Genomic DNA, 8,937 nt, shown 5'->3' with positions numbered 1-8,937 from the left:
TACATGTAATATATATAATATAATCATTAAAATTTGATGAGGAAAGGGGAAAGCAGCCCTGGGTCTGTCTATTATTCAGTCCTCACACCATCTTTATCAACTAGAACTTCCTGCCCCCACTTTGCTGCACAGAGATGTTAAATTCCTCCTCACCATCTCATTCGCCCACGCTTAACCCTCCTGTCATCGTTCAATTATAAGCCCAAGTCCCACCTCCCCACAAAGGCTCCCAGGCCGCTCAGAGATAAACCTCCACCACCAGTGGTACCGCTGTCTCCATCAGATACTCTTCAATATTCTTTATCACCCTCATAACGACTGGGAATTACCTTGTTTGTTTACTAAAGCAGGGGACCCCACAAACAGGTGGTCCACCCTAGTCCTAGAACAGTATTCTAGAAAAATATTTGTAGCTACATAGACTGCAGTTCTCCCCATGAAGACGAAAATACGTTTTGTTTGCTTTTTTTTTTTTTTTACATTCTTTAACTTTTCTTTCACCTCTGGAGGCACAGATTGGTTGACAATACCAAGGACTTTGGAACCAGATAGACCTGGATTTGAACCCTGATTCTGCCACTTATTTGCTTAGCGACGTGGGGAAGGTCATTTAAATGGAGCCCCAGCTGCCAGTCTTTCAAGTGCAGTGACCACCACTGGCCTCAGAGGACTGCTCTGTGTGTGTCCAGCAGACCAGCTGGGCTTTCAGTCATTAGTTCCTCCACGTTTTCAAGCTCTTCCAACAAAAAGAATTTTAGTTTTCTTCAGGAATAAGATTGATCAAGAAAAGGATGTTCAAGCTTGGAAGAGAAGTAAGAGGTTCATAGAAATGATTGCCGAAGGGGAGAAGGAAGATCTCCTTCAGGGAGAAGAAAACCCTAGTGAAATCCAAACAAGCCTCAGAGAGGAGTGTTCCAATTAAAATAATAGTAATAATAAACACTCATACCAAGTGCTCTATCAGTTTTTACTATGTGCCGGGCATTGTGATTTAATCTTCACAACAATCCTGTGAGGCAGACACCATTGCTAGCCCCATTTTACAGATCAAGAAACTGTGGCACAGAGAGGTTGGGTGACCAGGCAGGTCATGAGCTAGTGAGTAACAGAACCACAACTACGACCACAAGTGATCCTTCTCCCGCCTCTGTCCCCCAAGCCTGTTTCACCCTCTCAACCTCCTCTCCACATGCACCCATGCGTGTCATCTTCCTTCTCCCCTTCTTCCTTCTCTGGTCCACTGGCCCCTGTCAATATAGCCACCAAGGAACAAAATGAGCCACTGAGACGGCAACTCTGCCAGGTCACCAAGCAGAGAGTGCCAGCAAGAAAAGATGGTTCCCACCCGCCATGCAGCCCCATGGCCATGCCTACTGAAAACACAGTCTTCATCTGTCCCCACCTCACTGCCAACAGTCTAAGCTAGAGCTCCCACCCTCCAAGGATGGTCCCGGTGACCAACCTTACAGTGGAATGCTTCAGCTAGAAGGGACTTTCCAACAGGGATAAAGGATTAGCAATTGTTTTAAATACTTAGAAAGCTGTTAGAACACTACTCAAAGCAAATGAATCATTTACCTGTTACCTAACTAGGAGAGCAGGTGTTAATGACAGGAAATGACTGCTCTAGTGGTAGCAGTGGTCAAGTATTAAGACAGAAGAAAGCTAGAATGAATACTGAGATGTATTTTCTTGTAACAAAGTTCTTAGAAAAATCTTTCCTAGGACTTCCTTGGCTGTCCAGTGGTTAGGACTCCGTGCTTCCACTGCAGTGGGCACAAGTTCAATCCCTGGTTGGGGAAATAAGATCCCGCATGCCACCTGGCATGGCCAAAAAAAAACACCAAAATCTCTCCTAGAGAGGGGGTAACAACAACTTTTCTGAGATTTAAAGGGTTTTTTTTTTTAATGTCATTGGGAAGCAAGGCTTTAAAAATACAATTTTAAAAACTCATCTGGCTTTAGGAAGAACGAATGATTTACTTACTAATTTCCTTTTCTGATTTTTCAAATTTCACATTAGAAATAGTGAAATGGTCCAAGAGATACGACTTCATGAGTCTGGAGGAAAATCCAATGGAAATAAAATCATCACCAATATCCTGACAACATGCTTTGGGGAATCAGGCCACAGATGCTGGGGTGTAAGAGGAAAGAAGGAGGCACATTGTTTGGGGAAAAATTAATCAATTCATGTCTATTTTCAAAGAAACAGTTTTTGGTTTATTTGTGAAAATAATGTTCAATATCCATTTGTTAAAAAAGAGACAATAGGCCCAAAATGGAGTTGTGTGCTCAGCCCACATCCCCAAACCGAGACTCAGTACCTGACCTAACTGCAATTTCAGACTCTCCCAGGAATCTAATCTTAACCAGTCAGTGTGGAATCACCTGGTCAGCACTAGTGAGGTAACCTGAGTGACAGACCTCAGGGGTCCCCCAAAGGAAGATGACCTTGTCCCAAACAATCTACTTTTTGCTCGTATTCTCTTTGTCCCGCCCCATCTGCCTATAAAAGTCTTCCACTTTGTACAACTCCTCAGAGCTACTTTATCTGCTCGATGGGATGCTGCCCAACTCATGAATCACTGAATAAAGCCAGTAAGATCTTTAAAATCTACTCATTGAATTTTGCTTTTTAAGGCAAAAATCTATTCACCAAATATTTGTTGAGTATTTGCTGGATACCAGCCCCTGCAGGAGGTGACTCCTGCCCTCCTGGAACTTACAGTCTAGTTAGCGACACAGTTGTTAAGTTGTAACCCAGATTTAAAATTGCAGCTCTGACTCTGACAAGTGCTAGAAAGGAGAGGTCAAGAACCTGCGCCAACTACAAAAGGGAATTTTTACTGGAGAAGTGAAAACTGAGCTGAGATGAAAGGGTGGGTAGAAGCTAACTAGAATTTCAGGATTCTGTATTAAGGTTTTGATTTACATTGCCAAATCTCAGTTGAATAGTCACAGAAAGAGCCCTGGGAAATACACAAATAGAATGAAAAGGCAGCTTACCTAGAAAATTCCAGGACGTTAAGAATTTCAAATGTGAATTCCTCTCCCATCTACAGGAAGATAAGACAACATATTCTTACCTGAGGAAAAAAGTATTCATCTCACAGAATAACTCATTTTCCCAATCACAAACAAGTTTTACCCTCCAAATACATATCTTTTTCAAAATATAAATCTTCCTGCAAGTCTGATGAGATAATGGTGCCCTCCTCTGGTAAGAATATTGTTTGCAACCTAGGCAATATTAGCAAAAGTGCTTCTGATAGTGACAATTTAAGACTGAAACACCTCTCTCTTCCATCTAAAATCCACATGATTAGAAAAATTGTATGAACACTCTCATGTTGTAAGGTTACATGCAGTAAGGGAGAAAATCAGCAGAGAGAAATGAGAACAAATAAATCTGTTAATAAAATTGCATGGATCAAATGAAATCCTTAATGCTTAGATCATTTGAAGAGGTAAACATGCTAAAAAAAAAAGAGGTAGCACGCTAAAAAATATATCAGTGAAACATGCATTCTTTTCTAAATTTTTCCAGTTACGGCCTCTTGAATTCCTGTAACCATGATCAATTTATCTCTGCATCTACCAGCTCTCAGCTTCACCACTGCAGAAGTTCAAATGTGATGTATGATATTTATATATATATCTATGTGATATAAAGATGAATTAATCAGTCCATTCTAGCAAGGACTCAACATCTAGTGAGCATCTCTAACCATTGCATTACTACTAGGAAAAAAAACAGTGCACTGGGGCTTCCCTGGTGGCGCAGTGGTTGAGAGTCTGCCTGCCGATGCAGGGGACGCGGGTTCGTGCCCCGGTCCGGGAGGATCCCATGTGCCGCGGAGCGGCTGGGACCGTGAGCCATGGCCACTGGGCCTGCGCGTCCGGAGCCTGTGCTCCGCAGCGGGAGAGGCCACAGCAGTGGGAGGCCCACGTACCGCAAAAAAAAAAAAAAAAAAAAATTGAAAAAATTGAAAAAGAGTGCATTGGCCACCATGCTTACATTGCTTCCATTTTTTTCCCATAATATCAAAGGATTGTGGTAAGCGGTCATCAAGATAGAACAAGGGTATATGTAACAAAATGAATAAATTAACGTATTGATAAAAAGAGAACTCACCAAAAAATAGAAACATTTTGATTCTTCATAGGAAAAAAATTAGTTTACTTCTTAAATGTTTGACAATTCTAACTCTTTGGAATAGCTCAATTTTTTTTTTATGTTAGCAATTTTTTTTTCTTTTTTAACATCTTTATTGGAGTATAATTGCTTTACAATGGTGTGTTAGTTTCTGCTTTATAACAAAGTGAATCAGCTATACATATACATATATCCCCATATCTCCTCCCTCTTGCGTCTCCCTCCCTCCCACCCTCCCTATCCCACCCCTCTAGGGGGTCACAAAGCACCGAGCTGATCTCCCTGTGCTATGCAGCTACTTCCCACTAGCTAGCTATTTTACATTTGGTAGTGTATATATGTCAGTGCCACTCTCTCACTTTGTCCCAGCTTACCCTTCCCCCTCCCCACGTCCTCAAGTCCATTCTCTGCATCTGCATCTTTATTCCTGTCCTGCCCCTAGGTTCTTCAGAACCTTTTTAAATTTTTTTAGATTCCATATATATGTGTTAGCATATGGTATTTGTCTTTCTCTTTCTGACTTACTTCACTCTGTATGACAGATTCTAGGTTCATCCACCTCTCTCAGTTTCATTCCTTTTTATGGCTGAGTAATACTCCATTGTATATATGTGCCACGTCTTCTTTATCCATTCACCTGTCAGTGGACACTGAGGCTGGGAATAGCTCAGTTTTATTGAGCACCTGCTCGGCACCACGCATTAATGTCAATTACTTTACACAAACTAACCCATTTAATGTTTGCAAGGACCCTACTGCATACGTGATTCCCAGGTGGGAATCCCGGGCACTGGATTCCGAGCTCCTACCCCAAACCGCTGTACACACGTGTCTCTCTGGATAAGCAGATGCGTGTAACTGCTAGAAAGTACAGTGTATCAAGTACTACTCACAGCTTCTATGGTGACAGAGTACCGCGTTGTTGTAGTGAAAACAAAGCCAAGTTTACTTGCTCCTTTCACTAAAGCTGCTTCACCTGTCAGTAAAAGGTCTGTATTAATGGAGATTGAGCAAATGTATTAACGCTAAATTTAATTCAATACAGATTTCTCCAGCACTAAACTATCATGTCCTTCTCTTAAACTTGGGTTTTTTTATCCAAAGGCACTTATCTGTGCTTCTAGGTAGCAGAGTGCTCACGGAAGAGGAAATCTGGTTAAACGGGGCCTCCGTCAGCGGGACTAACTCGCCAGCCTGGGAGGAAAATACATTCTTCCTGCTCGTTGCAGTCTTGTTTGTTCTCCATGCTGCTGGGAGCACCTCCATCAACTACTGCAGGGCCTTAACCTGCCCCCTGCCGTGTTACTGATTATAACATGCTACCGAGCCCTGCTCCGAGAGCCATCCCCTGCCAGCCTTCTTAGGCATTTTCAGGGGGTGTGGAGAGTGGGATCCCCAGAGCTACAGAGTGGCTCAGAGCTGCGCTGTACATGATCGGCCCTAACCGGTAGGAGTTTCAGGCAAGGAGAAAGGCAGGTGCTATCAGGAGATCAGCAATGGCATCAGCTCTTCTGTGGGCCCATCACCTGCCAGGTCTCTACATGCACACAGCACCTACCTGGGGAGGAGGCCTGGTAGCTTATATTATTTCCGTCTCTCTCGGGAACCACAGTGTGGCATGTGCACAACAGGGTAAGGAATTCCTTGATATAGGCTTTCGTGGGCTGTAAGAAAGGGACAGGGCTAGTGAGCGTCTTCCAACGCAAACCCCCGCTCCACCCCGCATCCCGCGAGAGTCGCGTGCAATCTGCAATTAGTACCAACTGAGGTTTCACTTCAGGTCCATACAGTCAGGCACCAGCTAAAAACCATACCGTGCGTTCAAAATGGAGTGGAGTGGGTACTGAGTCAGGGACAGCGCAGGGGGCTGGGGAGACTGCAGAGAAAACAGGAGGAACCTGCGCTTTTGGAGCTTCTGTTCTCCTTGGGGAGACAGGCTCTCTCAAAGCTGGAGGAAACAAGTAAGGGCTGTGATAGAGAAGACATGGGCCTATTTTAGGTAGGTGATCAGGAAAAAAAAAAATTTTAATGTTTAAATTGAGCCCTAAATAGAAAGGTTAGTTGTGGGTGTTTGTGTACCTGTGTGGTGGCACCCACCAGACAAAGGTTGTAGCACCTTCCCAGGCCCCAAAGTCAGGACAAAGATTCATTGTTAGCGGAGCTTCAAGACAAGCATGACCCCAGCATCTTGAGCCTCAGGCTCAATGATACAGAATGAGGTAGGAGAGAGAGGACCACGGTAGTGTGTTTGGATTTTATCTTCAGTGTGGGGCCAGTCCTCGGGAGGGTCTTAAGCAAAGGAAGAACATGTACAGGTTTGCATTTTGAAAGATCACTTTTATTTTTAAGAAGATCAAGATTTCAAATCAGGTAGATCAACATCTTAAAATAGATAACTGCAGATATTGGTAGCATACAATCGAACCAAAGAGTTTAAAAGCAGACAGAGACAGGATTTCACAGATTGCTACACAGTAGAAAATTCTTGTATAATGTCTGAATTCACTCACACTCAAGTTCAGGCCTCAGTTCATAATTTTGGTGTAAAATCCCTTGCTTACTATATTAACACCAAAACTTCTCAAGGCTCTCTCTCTCTCTTCCTTTTAGAAAACCATATGCATGTTTTAAAGTTATATAGCATTACCCTGTTGACTTAGAGGGAAAATAGCAGACTTACATGGTCATTCTCAAAGTTCTGCAATAATGTTGGGTCATTGAATTCATAGGACTCTGGGACAGGACAAAGTGACTGACTGAGGAAGAATAGATAAGATTCGTTTTAACTAAAAGTTCCTGGTGGTACCAGTCAATAATCAAGCAGATCTAAATCCAACACAGCCCCATCTTCTGTTTTCACTAAGTCACACTTCCAGCTAGTAAATATTTAGGGTTCTGTCAAATTATACATCCTCCCAGGTCTCGAGCTGCAAAATGGCATTAGAAAATGCTTAAACTTGTGTTGAAAACTGTACAATTATACGGAGTTTGAGGCAGAGTAAATTGCCACGAAAGCAGTAAATTGAAGACTAGATTCTGGGTTCTTTGAGTATCCCACAGGAAAGATCTAGGGGAGCTTCCTGGGAACTGCCACTGGGGGTGTGGACAAGGGGGCTGTGTTATTACTCGCCAGTGCACTGGCACTGATAAAAAGTTCACCGCAAGGGAAAGGAATGGGGCAAAGGAGAAAAGACCGTATCTAGTTACCTTAAGTTTCCTTCACCAGCAGCACTTCTCTGATTTCTAAGGGAAAATGAGAGAGGAAATACGATGGTTACAGGCTATAAATATAAAACTCTTTAGGAATTCTAGTCATGTATAAAAGCAGACATAAACCATATTTGTAAAAAAACTAAGTTTTCATATAAAATATATTAAGTTGCAATCTCATTATCTCATTCAGATATAGCTATATTATTATAGGTTCAGATAAGTTTTGGAGTAAATAAAGCCTACCTAATTTTTTTTTTTTTTTCTTTTTCCGTATGTGGACTTCTCACTGTTGTGGTCTCTCCCATTGTGGGGCACAGGCTCCGGACACGCAGGCTCAGCAGCCATGGCTCACGGGCCCAGCCGCTCCGCGACATGTGGGGTCTTCCCGGACTGGGGCACGAACCCGTGTCCCCTGCATCGGCAGGCGGACTCTCAACCACTGTGCCACCAGGGAAGCCCCCTGTTGAATACTTTAAAGGCAACATCTACCAACTGGGAAGGATTCGTTCCAAATGCACCATCTAATTTTTGCAACTTTCTCCTGATATCTGATGCACTTTGCCCCAAAAGGTCAGATTTACCATTCTAATGTTTTCAGGGGCCTCGGGATCTGCATTAGTATGAGGTCTGTAGGTCTGATAAATTCTTCCCCAAAATTAAGAGGTCTTCATTTGTTTTGCTATATTTCTTGAATATTGTTCAAACTCTTTTGCTTTGGTTTCCCTTTTCAAAGCCCCGCCAAGACACACTAATGAGTAGTGGTCTCATAAGGGCCTTCTTCCCTCACTGGGGTCCCCATTGGGTTCAGCTGTGGGCGCTGCCAGGTGGGCTTCAGGGGTAGGGGATGCGCCCTGTAAGGAGGGTTGCCATCTTTCCAACTGAACAAGTCTGAGAAACCCAGCCGGCTGTTCATTTGCATTTAGGCCCCTATGAGATAATGGCATAAGGGAAATGGCCCCTTCCCGGAAGTGGCTCCTGGCCCAAACTGGGTGCCCTGTCGGGTCTTAGATGGCGATACCAGACCAAGTCCGTGTGCCCCAGAAACTAACACAGGATATTCTAATTGATCCCTATAAGGAGGGGAAGTTCTAAGCCCCAGTGTCAGGAATAGGGGTTGAATAGGAACGGAAGGTGGTTGCAATTATTGGCATAATCACCAGAGCAGCTGGGACAGCCAGCTCAGCCAGAGGCGTTAAGGTTTGAAGCAGCACATCCTCACTCTCACTCCCTTCCTTTTCTTTTCCCTGATAATACAGTTAGTCCCCTACGTACAAGCCTTCAAGTTGCCAGCTTTCAAAGATGCGAACGTGCGTTCGCAAGTCCAATCACACAACTTGGTTCACGTGTCTGGCGTACCTTGTCATGTGCGTGCATCCTTTCCAAGTGGTTGTGCTTTTGTGTACTTTACTGTGCAGTACTGTATGGAGTACAGTAGTACAGTATCTTTATTTCAAGCCTAGGATGTGAGTGAGTGAAATTGCAGCTTGCCCTCCGTCCCCTATTGCTGACGACCCTCAGCTCTACCATCTCCCGCCTCCCCTCCCTCCTCCAGTCACTAACTCTTC

General features: G+C 43.7%; 1 long non-coding RNA gene across 1 annotated transcript; it reads right to left on the bottom strand.

The window, feature by feature from the left end:
• Positions 1–5,017: 5,017 nt before the first annotated feature.
• Positions 5,018–7,793, bottom strand: LOC307064976. The gene is made up of 4 exons (XR_013811316.1): positions 7,616–7,793; positions 7,367–7,402; positions 5,718–5,823; positions 5,018–5,135 (listed from the first exon to the last, which is right to left on the bottom strand). It is a non-coding gene; the product is annotated as an uncharacterized lncRNA (long non-coding RNA).
• Between the last annotated feature and the right edge of the window lie 1,144 nt (positions 7,794–8,937).

This window comes from Hyperoodon ampullatus (assembly GCF_949752795.1).
Source record: "Hyperoodon ampullatus genome assembly, chromosome: 16".
Lineage (NCBI taxonomy): Eukaryota > Metazoa > Chordata > Mammalia > Artiodactyla > Ziphiidae > Hyperoodon > Hyperoodon ampullatus.
Note: the sequence above shows the minus strand (reverse complement) of the source record. Positions and strands in the feature narration are given on the sequence as shown.